This window comes from Lupinus angustifolius, chromosome LG09 (genome assembly GCF_001865875.1).
Source record: "Lupinus angustifolius cultivar Tanjil chromosome LG09, LupAngTanjil_v1.0, whole genome shotgun sequence".
Taxonomy (NCBI): domain Eukaryota; kingdom Viridiplantae; phylum Streptophyta; class Magnoliopsida; order Fabales; family Fabaceae; genus Lupinus; species Lupinus angustifolius.
Window position 1 is genome coordinate 15,240,900 of NC_032017.1, and position 5,187 is coordinate 15,246,086.

A 5,187-nucleotide genomic window follows, 5' to 3' on the forward strand; every position below is an offset into this window, starting at 1 on the left:
ATATATATATATATATATATATATATATGAAACAAATATTGAATGCTAAAGGATGATAACTGAAAAATGAGAGTTTAAGCAACAACAACAAAAGTTGTATTTGACAAGACCACTTTCCATGTATAAGAGGAACCTTGCTGCTCTCTCACAAGCTCCTCCCCTAGGGATCTTCCTTTGCCTTAGAACAAGAATTTAAATGTCAACTATCTAAGCAATGATGAGGATGCTTTGTTTGTTTCGGTCTTGGATCAGACATTGTTTTCAAACCACTAATATGTGATAAGAATAAAAGGGAAACATAAAGGGTAATGTATGAATCACTTTTCTTAATCAATCTCTGTATTTACTTTTAGACCATCAAATTTTGGAGAAGTTGAGTTTTCGCTCTTACCAATTACCATCTTCAGTTTTATCTCAAAACCAATTAGTAATGAGAAAAGTAATCTAACATGTATTTAAACTATTCCCGAGATAATTAGGTAGACAATGTGAGATTTATTTCTCAACTGTTATTAAATATACAACACAAACAACATCAGCCTAAAATACATGACTATCCAGCCAAGGCAACTGTCCAGACCAGAGGCAAACAATCTGACCCAAGCATTGAAGATCAAAACACCAACACCATCCCAATCATGACCAAGATGGAATCAAGCCACAAGACAATCAAGTCATAAGTCCAGATTATCTAACTTTATCAAATTCAGTGTTGCTTAGTTCACAAGTAAACCGGTTTTAGAATGTTAGTCTGTTAAGTTAGTTTTATTCTTTTTGACATGTGCTGTTTTTCCTATTGGTGAGTTGAGTGTTAGTTAGTGTTAGTTATATTAGTCTCTTTATTCTTTTGCATCTATATAAAGAGATGCTTTTGGCTTCTAGTTAATCATCAAGAAAGATGAGCATTGTAATTCATATTTCAAATCAATCCATAAAGGTATTTTTCTACTTTCTGCAATACGGTATCAGAGCCTTCTTTTTGAAGGTTCTGGTTACTTTTTGAAGGTTCTACTTTCCCAAGGAATATCGTTGCCTCACTCTTGTCATCAAGTTTCCTTCTCTTATGACTTGTAATACGAGTGTAGCAAAGAGAACCAAAAATCCTGAGGTGTTGAATAGATGGCTTCCTTCCTGACCATGTTTCTTCAGGTACCATAGATGAGGCACTCTGAGTTGGACACAAGTTCAGTACATAGGTGGTTGTTTCTACTGCTTCAGCCCAAAAACTTGATGATAAACAAGTGTGTTTCATCATGCTCCTAACCATGTTCATTATAGTTTTGTTTCTTCTCTCAAGCACACCATTATACTGAGGTGTGTAAGTATTGTGATCTCATTGATTATCTCTTCTCTTTGTAGAACTCCTCTAGTTCCATAGAAGTGAATTCTCCACCTCCATCAGTCCTCAATACTTTGATGAGTTTGTCTGATTGTCTTTCTATCAAAGCTTTAAATGTTTTGAAAGTCATAAACACATCACTTTTGACCTTTAGGGGATAAGTCCATAGTTTCTTGCTTAATTCATCTACAAATGACACAAAATATTTGTTCCCTCCTATGGATGAGACCTCAAAAGGGCCACAAACATATGATGTTGAGCAGAACTTTGGCTCTGCTTGGTGCATGGGTCCCAAATGCAGATCTGTGATGCTTACTCATGACACATTTTTCACAAATAGCATTAGGATTCTTGATATGAGGTAAACCTTTAACTAGATTTTTGTTATGTAGTAAATTCAAATCCTTAAAATTAAGGTGACCATACCTCATATGCCAAAGCCAAGAGTCATTTGTTTGAGATCCAGTCACCAAGCATTGTGATTTCCATGTGCCAATTGAAACTTGAAATGTCCTGTTTGTTGAAAGAGGTGCTATAAGGACCTTTCTGTTTCTTGCATCAAATAACTCTAGGCTCCCTTGGTACAAGTTCATCCTGAACCCCTTTTCCAACAGTTGACCAATACTTATCAAATTGGTCTTCATGGTGGGAACATACAAGACATCCTTGATCATTCCTTTGTTGTCATTTTTCATTATGATTAGTATATCCATGTGCCTTCAACTTGTATTGTCTGCAAACTTCACCTGACTTTTCCTGGTTTCATCAAAGTGTGTCATCTGGGTTCTGTACCCAGTCATATGATTGGAGTATCCTAAATCTAGATACCAAGTCTCTGCATCACTTGGTTCCTCTGGTCCACTTTTCATCATCAAGATGATGCTCACATCTTCTTCACACATTTCTCCTTTGGCCATATTAACTTCATCATCATGCCTTTCATTCTCTTAGGTTTGTGATGGAAACTGACATTCATTTGAAAAATGTCTTAGTCTTCCATAATTGTAGCACTTGAACTTTTTCTTATCAAGTCCTTTCTTGTTGTCATAAGAACATTTGTACCCTCCTCTCTTTGAAGATTCAAGTATAAAGATCTCATTCTTTGAATTCTCCTTGTTTTCTCTGCCACGATCCTTTCCTTTATACTCACCTCCTCTACTAAATGATCCTCTTTTTTTGAAGACTTGTGCATGTAGAGCCTGATCTAATGGTTTTCCTCCAGAACGTTCAAGTATTCTCTGTTCATGTGCTTCAAGTGATCCTTGAAGTTCTTTTATCTCCAGCTTCTCCAGGTTCCTTGATTCTTCAGTCGCTACCACAATATGGTCAAACTTGGAATTCAAGGTGCACAGAACCTTTTCTACCAAGGTGAGATCATTGATTTTCTCACCACAAGACTTCATGGCATTGGTTAGGGTTATCACTTTGTTAAAAAAACTCAGAGACCCTCTCAGATTCATCCATTTGCATTAGCTCAAATTTCCTGCGCATTATTTGAAGGCGCACTTTCTTCAATTGATTTACACCTTCATTCCCTTTCTCCAAAATCGTCCAAGCTTCAGTTGAGGTTCCTGCACCAACTATCTTCTCAAAATGGACATTGTCCACACACTAGAGAATTAGGCCTAAGGCTTTGCAATTGTTTTTCAAGTCTTCCTTATGCTTCACCTTTTCTTCTTCTGTGGTATCCTCTGCTAGTGGTGGAAAGCCATTCACCACAATTTCAAGGATTTCTTCATATCATAGTATTACTATCATTTGTGCATACTATCGAGCTCAATTCTTGCCATCAAGAATTGGTAAATTTGCTGTGAAACCTCCTTGATTCATCCTCGGTTGAGATGATTCTTGTTCAGGACTGTGTCTGCTCTGGTACCAGATGTTAGAACAACAACAGAAAGAATAGAAGAAAAATCATATTGAAGAATGAAGAGTTGATTGAGGTTGAAGAGAGTGAAGAGAGTAAAGAGAGAATAGAGTATATCAATGAATATGTCTCAATTCATTGAGTGTGTAAATGAATTACATGGTTGTGTTCTTATACACTCAACCTAAAGCATAAGCTTGAAACAAAATAGTTGGAAGAAAAGAAAAGAAGTGAAAACTGATTTAACAACTAGTTTTCAAAAATAGAAACTACCCTATCTAATGCAACTACTTTTTAAATTATTTCCAGAAATGAAATTACTTCTTTTCCCTCGTATAAGGGATATATTGGTCTGAATCAAAAATTATGTACAACCATCCAATAATCTGCCTTTAGCACATTAATACATAACAAAAACGTTTTCCTCGTCTGAACAGGTGAAAGATGTTCATATATCCAACATTTTTTTAAACGGACATATGTCTGACATTGACATAAAGCAGATTGAAATTGTTTTAATTGCACTAACCAGGAATGTACCCGTACACTTCTATGGGTCATTTCTTTGTTTATGCATACTGCAAATATAATATACATATATTTTATAATATCAATAAATCATGTATTGAACAATTATATTTTTTTCATTCATATAGTTGCAATGTTAACATTGATTTTTGAGTGTATGTGTAGAATATTAAAAATTATAAATGCGTTTGTATAAGTATTTATTTGTTAAAAGTGTGATTATAGAAAATATTTGATTATAAAGTAACTCAATAAATAAAATTCAAATTGTATTGGATAATATCTCACTTCTATATTCTCTATATAAAATTATAAATATAAGGACTTATTTTTGTATCATATTTTTTGTGATTACGTTTATAAGTATCATATAAAGTCATAAAGATTTTTTAGCATATCTCTTAAATGCTTATGTTTTATTTTAGATTAATGTTCATTGTGTATAAATATTTCAATATATTTTTAGCATTCAAATATTGTATAATTAAATGTTATTTATTTGATTATGTTTTAGCTAATAATCATTGTATGAAAATAACTCATAAATTAAAAACACCTTACGTTAGGATTTGACGAATATTTGTTTCTGATAATTTTAATCAAAATAATAAAAATAGTCTAATAATTAATTTGTTAGTCTTATATATTCCTAATTAAAATACATATATTTTTCATAAATATATCTACCATTGTTATCTTTAATTAAATAATATAATGATAGTAATTAAATATTTTGAAAATTCTCGTTCGTTGTATTCTCATATGTTATACTAATATATATTCAAAAAAAATATGATTTTTAATCTTCTGAATCTATTAATGCTAATAATATCTTCTTTAGTAATTTCAAAATATGAAATAGTCTTAATGAAATTTGTTACTTGAAATAGTCGTGATGAAAGAAGAGTTATCATTTTCTTCAATAATGACGTCATTAATGGTATGATTCTGCTTCCACAAGAATTGATAATAGAATTATTATGATAATTATAGTAATTGCTATTAATGCTAATAATATTCTCATTGGTAACATGTTTTTGGTTGGTTAGATTTTTAATTTTGTGGGTCACCTTAAAATTATTAAAGTTGAAATTGAATTATTCTCTTACTGTTGGCTAAGGAGGAAAATGGATTAATATCTCTCAATTTAATTTAATTAATATTGACATATTGTTTCTTAGAAATCTTCTTTCTAGTAAAGCAAATTTCTAAAAGTAAAACAAAAATTGTGAACAACGTAGGATAATACAATATTGTTTCTCTCTAATAGTAACTAAGAGAGAAAGAGATGAATAAGTATGAAAATAAAAGGAGATTGCGGAAATTAAAAGTTAATATTTTAAAAGCTAGCAATTATCATTATCATTATTAGAATTAATATTTTGAAAACGTTAATTTTTTCCTATACAATTATTATGCACGTTAAATTTTTTAGGTAACAATTGTTAATTTA